The sequence below is a fragment of the Saimiri boliviensis genome, chromosome 17, assembly GCF_048565385.1.
Source record: "Saimiri boliviensis isolate mSaiBol1 chromosome 17, mSaiBol1.pri, whole genome shotgun sequence".
NCBI lineage: Eukaryota > Metazoa > Chordata > Mammalia > Primates > Cebidae > Saimiri > Saimiri boliviensis.
This window is the reverse complement of record NC_133465.1, coordinates 21,136,309-21,151,316: the sequence shown is the minus strand read 5'-3', so window position 1 is coordinate 21,151,316 and position 15,008 is coordinate 21,136,309. Positions and strand designations below refer to the sequence as shown.

Sequence of the window (15,008 nt, the reverse complement as noted above, 5' to 3'; positions counted from 1 at the left end):
GTGGCACAATCTCGGATCACTGCAGCCTCCGCCTGCACCCACCCCCCCGTCCCCGCTCTCCCCAGTCCCCACTCCCGCCCCCCAGTTCAAGCAATTCTCATGTCTCAGCCTCCTAAGTAGCTGGGTTTACAGGCGTGTGCCACCATGCCCAGTTAATTTTTGTATTTTTAGTAGAGAGGGGGTTTCACCATGCTGGCCAGGCTGGTCCCAAACTCTTGACCTCAGGGGATCCACCCACCTCAGCCTCCCAAAATGGTAAGATTACAGGTGTGAACCACGGAACCCTGTCCAGTGTTTGCTTTACTTACAGTATTTAAGTGCTCTGATGTTGGTTGTATGTATGTTTATAGTTGTTCTATCTTTCTGGTGAATGGACCCTTTTATCATTTTATGATGTCTTTCTTTGTCTCTTGTGACAGTTTTTGGCAGAAAGTCTATTTTGTCTGAGATAAGTTTAGCCACACCTGCTCTATTTTGGTTTCAATTTGCATGGATTATCTTCTAACCATTCTTTCACTTTCAGCCTATGAGTGTCCTTGTATCTAAAGTGAGCCTCTTACAGACATTTAGTTAGATCTTGTTTTTTAATCCATTCAGCCACTCTGTGTCTTTTGATAGGGGAGTTTATTCACATTTGAATTAATTTTTCATAAAGAAATTGAACAACTTTTGTCCATAAAACTTCTAACACCAAATGTGTGTGGTTTTTTCCTACCGACATCAAATACGTGGTATATCTTTTTTAACACCAATTATCCAGTTCTCTGGACACCAGTTGTGTGTCCTATAATTGAATAAAACACTAATTACCTGAGTTAGTGTCATATTCCACATTTTATTTTTTATTTTATTTTTATTAATTTTTTTTTTTTTTTTTTTTGAGACAAGGTCTCACTTTGTCACCAGGCTGGAGTGCAGTGGTATGATCACAGCTCACTGCAGCCTCCATCTCCTGGGTTCAAGCTATCCTCCCACTTCAGTCTTCCAAATAGCTGGGACTAAAGCTACTCCTGAACCACCTCACCTAGCTAATTTTTGTATTTTCTAGACAGGGTCTCACTGAGTTGCCCAAGCTGGTCTTGAACTCCTGGGCTTAAGATATGCCTGCCTCCGCCTCCCAAAGGATTAGGATTACAGATATGATCCAACACACCCAGCTAATACTTTTTAATTTTAACAGAAAGAACAGATCTGAACTCATATGCTTCTGATAAAAGTGAGTCAAGATATATAAAGACGAAAGTTGACTAAATTGTAAGAAGAAATTTATAAATGAACCATGATAGGAAGAGGCTGAAATATACATCTGTTAGTAATTAGTAAGTCAGTTGGATAAAAATTAGCAAGGAAATAGAGTATTTTAAAAACAAAATGAACAGCTTGATTTATTAGAACAAAACTAAAGAATATATAATTTTCTCAGGCACACATGTTTTTAAAAACTGGTTATCCAATGTTCCATATAGCAAAAGAGAGAAAGTTTTATACGAGTTGTTATCATAGAAACAGTTTCTATAATTATAGTGCAGTTAGAGTAGAAATGAATAATAAAGAGATAAAAATACATGTGAGGCAATTCAAAAACACAAAAGATTGAAAATAAGCAAATACAAATTGCACTATTCATAAACAGAAAACAATATGGTTGTCTACAAAGGAAGCCCAAGAGAATATACAGAAATTATTGAAATTAATGGGAATTAGTAAGGCTGCTGAATCTTAGAATAACTGGATTCCTGTGAAGAATGTGTTACCATAAGAAAATGCTATAAAAACCATTTGCAAAGGGTATAGCGCCTTGGGATCAAGATAACAAAAACATGCAAGACTTCTGTGAAAAAAAACTTTATTAGAACTTGAGACCTAGATGCATGGAGATAGGACACCACTGCCACACGTAGGCAAACTAAGTATCCCTCCAAAAAATGCTCTTCGATTTAATCTAATTTCAAGATTATGCTGAACATTTGTTTGTGTATTTATTTTTGACAGACTGGTTCTAAAATGTGTATGGAGAGACAGTGGGGCACATGTAGCTAAGAGAATGCTGAAGATGGAAACAGGGTGAAGAGATCAGCCCTACAGACACGGAGACAGCATGCAGCACCCTCATTGCTGGTGTTTGGGTTTGTCCGAGGGTCCAGCACGTGGAACAAAGATGCTCAGAGCCTCGGAGCTGCGAAGTACGTACCTCTGGATGCTGAAGATGATGTTGTTTCCAGTCACTTTTACCCAATTATTAAACGTGAAGCTTGACCCAGTATCTTTCCCTCTAGCTTTCCCAACAGTCCAAAGTAGTCAAAGCTCTTTTTTACCTCAAAAAAATCCACTGGAACACAATGGTAAGAATAAGTTCTAGAGCATTAGGAACTATAACAGAAGGATTTGAAAGCACTCTTAATGTTTAAAACTGCTGGGAAAAATCACCATGCCTATACATACTATGTTTACAAATTTTGGAAAACAGAGAAGCAAGAAAAAACTGAGATATAACTATAAAGTAGGCAGTTCTGAAGAAGTCAGGTGACCGTACAATTAGTAATATCCTGCATAAAGCGTGGCAAAGTTGGGAATGACCTGTACTAATAATAAATGTTTAAATAAGAATTGTTAGAAATTCCTACACATTCAGCAAGATACATTGCAAAAAATAAAATGAAAAACACTCTATTATGATATCTGCCTTAATACATACAACACACATCATGATTTTATTTACGTATTTTCAAGACTGTGTATGCATTGTCAATGTTAAAAACAATTCATGTTTAGTTTTTCCTACATTTAAAAAATGTAGTTTTTAATTGTTTCCTTAAGATTCAACTAATTCACTTACATTTTTACTCTAGGCTGTTTTTTCAAAACAGCAGTCACAGGAATTAAAACATTTATAGGGAATGTTGCAGATAGGTTGATCTTTAACACCAGAAATTTATTCAGTGTATTATCCGCACATTTATAAAAAACACATGTCCAGGTTCACTCCCCCTATAATCTGCTGGTTCCTTCTACTTTGTTGACCACTGGTTTCACAACACAGCTAAATGTTACTATGTTGGCAGTATTCCTTAGGGGAAATCACAGGGGCTTAACCCAAATAAAGCTATGCCATTTTATTTTGTCCGATTTTGGTAGCAATCTGTTTCAATAAAACAATTTCTTAATTTTTAGGATATTCATTTTATATTTCTTCCTGTCTTGCCAAATATACTGCTGGTCATTTTATTAAAAATTTTGGACAGCATAAAAACTTAAAAATGCTAAACTTTGTACCTTAAATGAATGTTTTGACACCTAAATAGAATTGGAATGGCTACTAATTCATTATTTTTTGGTGCAAAGCTACGAGTTTGGTGCAAAGGTATTAGCGTAAAAACTTAAAAATGCTAAATGTTCTACCTTAAATGAGTGTTTTGACACCTAAATAGAATTAGAATGGCTACGAAGTCAGTATTTTTTTGGTGCAAAGCTATTAGTTTGGGTCATGTTAAATTGCAGACTTTTTGACCTGCCAATGTGGTAGTTTCAGATGCTCCAACCTGTATATCCTGGAATGAGTGGTGGCTTTGTGATTGTTAGGAGTTAAAACTTACTAAGTTCTACACAGATGAAGGGCATCAGAAAGATAAACTAGATGAGCGATTATTTGTCCATAAGTCAGAAATACTCGTGTAATTGAAGTATTACAACAAAAATTCTGAACAGGTTGAGAGCTGTAGGGAAATCGCTTTACTCTGTCCAGAGGGGAGGTTGCTGGTCCAGCCAGTGCATCTGCCAGGTTTCTGGCTCCTATGCTAGTCCTTTCTGTGTTGGAACCACAGATATTAGTGTTACCCCCTAATATTAATTGATGATATTGTTGTTATTATTATTATTTGTAATATCCAGCATATTTCCTGGGGCATGAATCGTACTTATGTCCATATGCCCAACACACAGGGCCCGGCAAATACAAGATGTGCAATAAGTGTTGATGCATGGGTGGTGACAGTCATTGGCCAAGCACTTTCCCATGCCTTATCCTACATAATAACTTTAAGAGTGGATTATATCATACCTTCATCTTGAATCAGTATTTTTTTGTTTTTAAATTTATAACATCAATGAGTAAGGAAATGCCTAATAATCACAACAGAAATCTCTTAAGACTTTATCAATTAAGTTCTGATCATTGAAATCCTAAATCATCTCAGTCAGATGTGTTTTTGGTGAAGGTTGATTGCTATTCCTTGCATGGTAACTGCATTTAGGTTTAATGCAGTGGCTACATTGGAAAGAGCAGTGACATGCTTAATTGCATGGAGAATGTAATGTCACACCTCCACCCACGACCACTTCCTTTTCTGTGGTCAGGTTCATGAAAAGTAACACTGGCTGTCAGGTGACCTCACTAAATACATTACTGTGTTTATAAGTGTTCACATGAGCAGTTTGATTTCCCTGCTACTATGGATGACGAAGAGAGTAAAAAAATTCTGTAAAATATCTGAAAGGATTTATTCTGAGCCAAATATGAGTCACCAATGGTCCGTGACTACCCTCAGGAGATCCTGAAAACATGTGCCCAAGGTTGTCGGGGTACAGCCTAGTTTGTACGTTTTAGGGAGACATGAGACATCAGTCAAATACGTGTAAGATGTAGATTGGTTCAGTTTGGAGAGGCAGCACCAAGCCGGAAAGGGGAGGCTTCCAGGTTATGTATGGGTAGATGTAACAATTTTCTGGTTGCCAGTTGTTTGAAAGAGTTAAGTTATTAACTGGAAGACTTGGAATCAGTAGAAAGGAATGTCTGGGTTATGATGATAAGGCATTGTGGAGACCAAAGTTTATCATGCAGATGAAGCCTCCAGGCTTCAGAGAGAAGTTGAAAATGTTTCTCAGCAGACTTAGTTTGTTCTGTGGTAATTCTGAAAGGGAGGAGGGTGTAATGAGGTACCCCCCACACCCCATCATGGCCTGAACCAGTCCCTCAGGTTAGCCTTGGAATGCCCTTGCCCAGAGGAGAGGTCTATTTAGATGGTCGGTGGGCTTAGAATTGTATTGTTGGTTTACCTTATGTATTTTCAAATGTAATTCAATACCTCTTGAACGGGAATGAAAGGCCATTGTTTATGTTGTTCAGAATAACATGAAGGTACTTGTATTTGCTTCCTAAGACCAGTGACACAGAAGTTCTTTCTCATAAGGAGCTGCTGCCGGTCACTCGGGTCGTGGGGACAGACACAGACCGGCCATGTTCTGAAACGGCTTACATGCTGGGGGCCTCTGCTCTGCCAAAGGGACAGTAAGTGGTGGCAAGAGGAACTGTCTTGGCCTCCTAATGTTATATGTCCATGTTTTATGGGAAATTTAGCTGCATGGGTTAATAATAGCAGTGTGTGCCCTGGTAACCTATATTTCATTAGGAATAATTAACTTGAAAAAGAAATGTAACTTATAATTGGGGAAAAAGTATTAAAAATTATATTATCTCTGGGTGATGTCTCTTTGATACAGTGTTTAAATAAGACCACAGCTGTAAAGACTAATGGAATCATCTGAAATATTTTATCACTTGTTAGCAAGTGTTTCATCCATACCTACTTTATGGAAAGCTAAGATCGATAAAATTGGTCAGTGAATGAGAAAACAGGAGGACACAGCCATCAGGCCTATCGGCTCATTAGCGCCTTGTGAACTCTGCATGTTCACAAGGAAACCTCCATGACCTCAGCTCCCCCGAAACAGGCAGAATGAAACACGTGTTCTAGCTTTGATCTCGTCTCTCATGAATATGCTCTATCCAGGACTTCTCTGTCGTCACTCCCCAGAACCTGGAAGAAGAAGCCATAGCCATGCCAGGAGTGTGCCAGGTGGTGCAGGAGACAGCAGCAGCAGCCACATATGATGGGCTGTGTGCACACAAGGTGGGTGTGCCCATGGAGCACGTCACAAGATCCTGTGGGAGATCACAGACTACAGAGCTCCTTCTGGCATTTGGCATGCTAAGGAAAGTATAAGGCAATTGTCTGATTATTTAAAATGGAACTATTTCTGTCCCAAGTCCATTTACTTTAGGAGGAGATAGGATTCCATTCTTGAGATGTCCATGGCTGCTTCTGATGGATCTGGTGGCAGTCCTTTCTGGATTTCTCAGAAGATCATCAGTGCAGCACCCTGAGGAAAGCAGTAACGTAGAAATTACGCACTTCTTCTGAAGATTCACTTTTATGTAAATCAAAGATGAAACATTTTGGGGGCAATAATAGGATGTTAATTGTTAATCAATTCTGGGTCCTGGGAGTATAAGGGAGTTTAGTTATTTATATTTTATATTCCTCTTTAAAAATCTTTAAATTGGCCAGTCATGGTGGCTCACGCCTATAATTCCACACTTTGGGAGACCAAGGTGGGTGGATCACAGGGTCAGGAAATCGAGACCATCCTATAGCCAACATGGTGAAACCCCATCTCTACTGAAAATACAAAAATTAGCTGGGTATGGTGGCTCATGCCTGTAATCCCAGCTACTCAGGAGCTTGAGACACGAGAATTGTTTGAACCAGGGAGTCGGAAGTTGCTGTGAGCCAAGATTGTACCACTGCACTCCAGCCTGGCGACAGAGGGATACTCCATCTCAAAAAAATTAAAAATAAATAAAAACAAAATAAAATTGAAGAAAAAGATAAAACTCTTTTTAAAAGTTTTAAAAAACATAAAAAATGCCACAATTATTTTCTCTTGAGACATTTAAGGATTAGAGCTACTTTAAAAATATACATAAAGCAAGAGTCTGGCACATACATATTCCTTTTTTTTTTTTTTTTTTAAAGACAGTCTCTTTTTTTCACCAGGTGCCAGGCTGGAGTGCAGTGGTGTGATCTTGGCTGACTGCAACCTCTTCCTCCTGGGTTCAAGCAATTCTCCTGCCTCAGCCTCCCGAGTAGCTGGGACTACAGGCACGTGCCACCATGCCCAGCTAATTTTTGTATTTTTTACTAGAGATGTGGTTTCACCATATTGGCCAGGATAGTCTCAATCTCTTGACCTCATGATCTGCCCACCTGGGCCTCCCCAAGTGCTGGGATTACAGGCGTGAGCCACTGCACCCGGTCCACATATTCCTAACGTAATCAAACTGTGTGTCATTCCAGAGATTTTGGCGTACTCTGGAATGGGCACCTCGATGATCTACAGTTTTCAAGAACAGTACAGTTACACCTTTGGTAAGAACTCCAGCTTCTCTGCAGCTTTATTTCCTGAGGAGGTCATGCTGACCGGAGAGACGGCCACACTGAGCTTCTGAACCACTATCCCCCAGCTTACCGCTCTACGAGAGCTCCTTCTTCGAGGAATGCCTTTCGGTTGTTCTCTCCCTAAAAGGTGAGTGTCCTCAGCATAAGAACAAGAAGAGTGAGGCAAAAATTATGACCATAACAAGGTGGGGCCTTTCAGTGTTCAAACCACAAACATGAAGCTCAACAACATTCCCTGCAACTGTCATTTTATTAGCATTGGTTTATTTTTTCATTATAGCCCAATATATGTATTGGAAAAGTTAAATTTTGGTGGTTAAAATTAAGATGCCTTTCTTCCATAAGATTTTGATCATTTTTATGTGTTTGATATAACACGGTCCTGCTTGTTGCCTTTCTTCCTTCTAGAAGAAGTCCTGTCCTTCTCTAGATGAATGAGCTACATTTTTAATCAATTTACTTTGAAATAAGAGAGATTATCTTATCTATGGAAATTATTTCCTCTACCTAAATAATGTGGCACTTAACTCATATAAAAGCTGATATCCACGTGCATAGTTACCCACAGCTGCTGTTCATGCACTGTCAGCTGGGAAGTCGCTCGTGTCATCTCTGCATGAAACAGAGAAGTGGCGCCAGAGTTACCCAGCCCATGCCCAAGCAGGGCTTTCTTAGCTCTGCACATTGGAGGGCAACAGCAGCCCTCAACCTTGCCTCATCTCATGGCACATGAGGGGAGAAACTTCTGGAAGCACCTCCACACTTGGCATAGGCAACAAGCATTGCGGAGTAGAGTGTCTGCTTGTGAAGGAGACTGTTGTGTGGTCGGGAGGTTTAGATACTGTCGTAAACTCACTTCTCTCTTTTCCATGTTCCTTGATTACGGCAGAAACATTAGGAAAAAATCCTGGTTGTGCAAAGAAAAACAAATTCATTATGCCAATATCAGTAAATGTATTAAAATGAATTAAAATAAGTCACAGTAAAAGAAATTATTTTAAAATGTTTTCAAGGTGCATCCGTGTTGTAAGGGGTATCAGAACTTCTTTCTTTATGGCTAAATGATATTTTATTGTATGTGTATACCACAATTTTTAAATCCAGTCATCTGCTGGGTTGTTTTCACCTTTTGAAAATTGTGACTAAAGCTACTATTAACATTTTTTAAAAAACAGAAGTGAAATGCTCATAAAAACTGAATGGTAATGCAGTATTGCTTAAGGTTTTGCCATTTAATAATATAAATATTACATTAATAGCAGAGCCTCACTCAGTTTTCATAGCATTAACTTCAACTTTTTCCTTTATTTAATGAAAATAAATAAATTAGCAAGGTGTAGTGGCACAGGCTGAGGCTTCCATGAGCTATGATCATGCCACCACACTCCAGCCTGGGCAACAGAGCAAGACCCTGTCCCACTTAAAGAACAAAACAAAACAAAACACCTCCTCACCATTTTACCATTCCAACATTTCCTTCTTGTAGGAACACTTAATAGGTTAACCAGAATACAAGAAAATAAGGGAAATAAGTCATCCTTTCAGCAGAGACAGAATTCAATGATTCAGTGCTGTCAAATCCCTTGTGTTGGAGAAAATTTTAGGAAAGCAGAGGAAAGAATGTTTCCCCGTGACAGGGGTCAGAGGCCCTATACTGCAAATGCAGGAAGCACCGGCTATGCCGACCGAAGCTCCTTGTCATATTCATAATTTCCCAGTGAGAGAGAAGGTAGAAACCACTCTCATCTGAGCACACATGTCATCCTAAATGCTACCTGTGAGACCAGCAGGACCTTCCATGAAAAACGCTTCCACACTGACTCCCTCACTCGACAGTCAGGCCTAATGTAAGAAACTTTGCATTTTTCTAACAATTCAGGAAAGCTGAAATCAAAGCAGACATCAAGTTCACCAATGATATATTAATCAGGGCTCAGATACGGAGATGATGATGATGATGATGATGATGATGATGATGATGATGATGATGAGTTGGAGTCTTGCTCTGTCACCCAGGCTGGAGTGCAGTGGCATGATCTCGGCTCACTGCAACCTCCGCCTCCTATGTTCAAGCAATTCTCCTGCCTCAGCCTCCCAAGTGGCTGGGATTACAGGCACTGGGATTAGATGTCTAGCTAATTTTTGTATTTTAAGTAGAGATGGGGTTTCACCATGTTGACCAGGCTGGTGACCGGGATGAGTCAGGATGGATTGTGGCAGGGGGAGCAGATGTGAACTACTGATGAACCGGTGGAGAAGGTTGTTTACTGGAATTACAAGGAAGCTTCACATTAAAATAGAGATTTAAAGAATAAGAGAGCTGAACATACTGACATACTGTTTGTCTGAAGAGAAACTTGGGGTTCACTATAGCATAAAGGAGAGCATGTTAATCAAAAGTAGAATAATAAAATGTTTTCTTTTTCTACAAGATAATATATAAAGGACAGTGCATGGAATTAAAGGGTTTTTACTCATTTTTTTTTTTTTTGAGACAGTCTCCCCCTCTGTTGCCCAGGCTAGAGTGCATGGCGTGATCTTGGCTCCCTACAACGTCCATCTCCTGGGTTCAGGGGATTCTCATGCCTCAGTCTCCTGAGTAGGTGGGATTACAGGCGCTGAGCCACCACACCCGGCAAAGAATATTTTCAAAAGTGTGTCTCCTGGGCTGTAAAATTGAAGTTGAAATTGAGTAATAAAGTAGCCGGAAGCAATTGGGTCTTTTAAAATAATAAGCATTCATTTTATTTCTAAATAAAAGATAAATCAAAGGCTAATAAAACATTTCATTTAGGTAACTCTCTTTTAAGATGGCTTTCATTCTGATTCTGCTGTTATTTACATATCAGTTAATAAGTAGAAGATGACTACAATTTTGTGTTCAGATTTAAAGAATATAAACCTAGTGTCACTTCATTAACTAATATAGACCAGGAGGTTGGTTAAGAAAGGAATCATTCATTTTACAAAGAGAAGTCTCCCTCTGTGGCCCAGGCTGGAGTGCAGTGACAAGATCTTGGCTCACTGCAACGTCCACCTCCTGGGTTCAAGCAGTTCTCCTGCCTCAGCCTCCCAAGTAGCTTGGATTAGAGATGCGTATCACCACACCCAGCTAATTTCTTATATTTTTAGTAGAGACAGAGTTTCATCATGTTGGCCAGGCTGGTTTGGAACTCCTGACCTCAAGTGATCCTCCCCTTTGGCCCCCCAAAGTACTGGGATTATAGGCATGAGCCACTGCACCCAGCCCCATCTCAGCATTCTTAACAGCCTTTATATTGTTTGATATCAAGCTCAGTAGTGTAAAATATGCCTCTGTCTTTGTAAGACTACTGTGGGTTGGAGAAGACTTATGTAATCAACTCAGCAGATAATCTACATAAAAATTATTCCATCTGATTTAATTATCTTGAGTCAGTTTAACTGTTTATATGTCATACTTGGGGAAAGCAGGGCAATTATAAAATTTATTAATGGCATCTCCATAAACAGCAGCATTCTGCTTTAAAGCTCTTCTCTTGCGTAGAGGAGCACGAGGCCCCCTAGTGGCAGCAGAAGGAAGCGCCGGGGAGCTTGGGCAGCGGTCACTAAGTTACCGCGTGTTGCTTTATTTGACTGAAATGATTTTGCCATCCTAGCTTCCACCAGTTACGCAGGCAGAAAACCCACAGTTAGTAACTTTGAACAGTTCCATCAGTGTTCTTAACTCAAGGGCCAAAGTTACGGACTAAACGGCCAGTCCAGTCGATCTCTGGGTCAGCCTCATGCCGACAGAGCTTTTAGATAGCGAGGCAGCGCTTGGTCTCAAGGTAGCCTCCCTTCCCTCATGCATTGCCTGGTGTTTGTGGGCAGGAGTGTGGATCCTCTGTACCTGCCTGGGGTTCTGGGTGTGGCGAGGGGCCTCCAGTGGGCTGGGGTGCACTCTGGGGCCTTTGCAAGTGCCTGATCCATAAATGCTCCCTGTGGCCTTGTCCCTGGGTGCCCTGGTGACTTACAGTGTGGAAGCTGGAGGCTGCACCATAATTTGTGGCCTGAGCTTGGCCTCAGGGAATATTCCTGGGTGGTGTCAGCAATCTCTCCTCCTCACTCAGTGTCACAGGGGAGCAGCGACTCTCTGGGACGGTGGCATGGTTGGTAAAAGGATTTACCAGGACGGTTGTCAATTTTAAAAAGGCAGATTTATTGGACACCACAGAGCTGACATGTTTGTGGTGATGCGGGTGTGAACATATAATTATATATCATGCATAATACTCAATGAAAATAACAAATGATGATGTTAATGTTTTATGTATTTAATATCCTATACTTTTTATTATTTTAGAGTATGTGCTTACTACTTTTATTTCCATTATCTGTAATTTTTTTTAATTGTATGTTAAGTTCTGGGGTACATGTGCAGATCTTGCAGGATTGTTACATAGGTATACAGGTGGCATGGTGGTTTGCTGCCTCCATCCCCCAATCACCTACATAGGTATTTCTCTTAATGTTATCCCTTCCCTATCTCCCCACCCCCTGCTACCCCTGCCCTAGTCCCCCAACCCCCAACAGACCCCAGTGTGTGCTGTTCCCCTCCCTGTGTCCATGTGTTCTCATTGTTCAATGCCCACTTATGAGTGAGAACATTCAGTGTTTGGTTTTCTGTTCTTGTGTCAGTTTGCTAAGAATGATGGTTTCCAGCTTAATCCATGTCCCTTCAAAGGACATGAGCTCACCCTTTTCATGGCTGCATAGTATTCCATGGTGTATATGTGCTACATTTTCTTTATCCAGTCTATCATTGATGGGCATTTGGGTTGGTTCCAAGTCTTTGCTGTTGTAAACAGTGCCACAATGAATATACATGTGCATGAATCTTTATAATAGAATAATTTATAATCTTTGGATATATACCCAGTAATGGGATTGCTGAGTCAAATGGTATTTCTATTTCTAGATCCTTGAGGAATTGCCACACTGTCTTCCACAATGGTTGAACTAATTTACACTCCCACCAACAGTGTAAAAGTGTTCCTATTTCTCCACATCCACTCCAGCATTTGTCGTCTCCTGATTTTTTAATGACCACCGTTCTATCTGACATGAAATGGTATCTCAGTGTGGTTTTAATTTGCATTTCTCTAATGACCAGTGATAATGAGCATTTTTCCTATGTTTGTTGGCCACATAAATGTCTTCTTTTGAAAAGTGCCTGTTCATATCCTTCTCCCACTTTTTGATGGGGTTGTTCTTTTTTCTTCCAAATTTGTTTGAGTTCCTTGTAGATTCTGGATATTAGCCCTTTGTCACATGGGTAGATTGCAAAATTTTTTTCCCATTTTTTTGGGTCGCTGGTTCACTCTGATGATTGTTTCTTTTGCTGTGCAGAAGCTCTTAAGTTTAATTAGATCCTATTTGTCTGTTTTGGCTTTTGTTGTCATTGCTTTTGGTGTTTTAATCACAAAGTCCTTGCCTATGCCTATGTCCTGAATGGTATTGCCTGCGTTTTCTCCTAGGGTTTTTATGGTGTTAGGTCTAATATTTAAATCTTTAATCCATCTGGAGTTAATTTTTGTATAAGGTGTAAGTAAGGGGTCCAGTTTCAGCTTTCTGCACATGGCTAGCCAGTTTTCCCAACATCATTTATTAAATAGGGAATCCTTTCCCCATTGCTTGTTTTTGTCAGGTTTGTCACAGATCAGATGGTTGTAGATGTGTGACATTACTTCCAGAGCCTCTGTTCTGTTCCATTGGTCTATATCTGTTTTGGTATCAGTACATGCTGTTTTGATTACTGTAGCCTTATAGTATAGTTTGAAGTTAGGTAACATGATGCCTCCAGCTTTGTTCTTTTTGCTTAGGATTGTCTTGGCTCTGTGGGCTCTTTTTTGGTTTGATGTGAAGTTTAAGGTGGTTTTTTCCAGTTCCGTGAAGAAGGTCACTGGTAGCTTGATGGGGATAGAATTGCTCTATAAATTACTTTGGGCACTATGGCCATTTTCATGACATTGATTCTTCCTAACCATGAGCATGGGATGTTTTTCCATCTGTTTGTGTCCTTTCTTATTTCCTTGAGCAGTGGTTTGTAGTTCTCCTTGAAGAGGTCCTTCATGTCCTTTGTTAGTTGTATTCCTAGGTATTTTATTCTGTTTGTAGCAATTGTGAATGGGAGTTTGCTCGTGATTTGGCTCTCTGTTTGTCTGTTATTGGTGTATAAGGAATGCTTGTGATTTTTGCACATTGATTTTGTATCCTGAGACTTTGCTGAAGTTGCTTATCAGCTTAAGTAGATTTTGGGCTGAGACGATGAGGTCTTCTAAATACACAATCATGTCATCTGCAAATAGAGACAATTTGACTTCCTTTTTTTCTAATTGAATATCCTTTATTTCTTTTTCTTGCCTAAATGCTCTGGCTAGAACTTCCGATACAATGTTGAGTAGGAATGGTGAGAGAGGGCACCCTTATCTAGTGCCAGTTTTGCCCATTCAGTATGACATTGGCTGTGGGTTTGTCATAAATAGCTTTTATTATTTTGAGATACGTTCCATCAATACCTAGTTTATAGAGAGTTTTTAGCATAAAGGCTGCTGAGTTTTGTTGACGGCCTTCTCTGCATTTATTGAGATAATCGTGGTTTTTGTCTGGTTCTATTTATGTGGTGAATTACATTTATAGATTTGAGTATGTTGAATCAGACTTGCATCCCCGGGGTGAAGCCTACTTGAACGTGATGGATAAGCTTTTAATGTGCTGTTGCATTCTGTTTGCCAGTATTTTATTGAAGATTTTTGCATCAATGTTCATCATGGATATTGGCCTGAATTTTTTTTTATTTTATTTTATTTTATTTTATTTTTTTTTAGTTGTGTCTCTGCTAGGTTTTGGTATCAGGATGATGTTGGTCTCATAAAATGAGTTAGGGAGAATTCCCTCTTTTTGTATTGTTTGGAATAGTTTCAGAAGGAATGGTATCAGCTCCTCTTTGTACATCTAGCAGAATTTGGCAGTGAAGTTGTCTGTACTTGGACTTTTTTTTGGTTGGTAGGCTATTAATTGCTGCCTCAACATCAGACCTTTTTATTTGTCTATACAGGGATGTAATTCTTCCTGGTTTAGTAATGGGAGGGTGTAAATGTCCAGGAATTTATCCATTTCTTCTAGATTTACTGGTTTATCTGCATAGAGGTGTTCGTAGTAATCTCTGATGGTAGTTTGTATTTCTGTGGACTCTTTGGTGATATCCCCTTTATCAATTTTTATTGCATCTATTTGATTCTTCTCTTTTCTTTTTTATTATTGTGGCAAGCAGTCTATCTAGTTTGTTGATCTTTTCAAAAAACCAGCTCCTGGATTTATTGATTTTTTGAAGGGTTTTTGTTTCTCTATCTCCTTCCATTCTGTTCTGATGTTAGTTATTTCTTGTCTTCTGCCAGCTTTTGAATTTGTTTGATCTTGCTCCTCTCTTTTTTGTTGTTGTTGTTGTTTTTGGGTTTTTTTTTTTTGAGATGGAGTTTCGCTCTTGTTACCCAGGCTGGAGTGCAATGGCGCGATCTTGGCTCACCGCAACCTCCGCCTCCTGGGTTCAGGCAATTCTCCTGCCTCAGCCTCCTGACTCCTCTAACTCTTTTAATTGTGATGATAGGGTGTTGATTTTAGATCTTTCCTCACTTCTCATGTGGGCATTTAGTGCTATAAATTTCCCTCTAGACATTGCTTTCAGTGTGTTCCAGAGATTCTGGTACATTGTGTCTTTGTTCTCATTGGTTTTGAAGAAGATCTTTATTTCTG

General features: G+C 39.6%; 1 long non-coding RNA gene across 1 annotated transcript in view; it reads left to right on the top strand.

Moving 5' to 3' along the window:
* The window catches only part of LOC141581816 (uncharacterized), a 59,862-nt gene that overhangs the window by 24,891 nt on the left and 19,963 nt on the right, over positions 1-15,008 (top strand). The window contains exon 4 of the long non-coding RNA XR_012514581.1: positions 1,993-7,362. This is a non-coding gene — a long non-coding RNA (uncharacterized LOC141581816). The remainder of the gene's footprint in view (positions 1-1,992; positions 7,363-15,008) is intronic.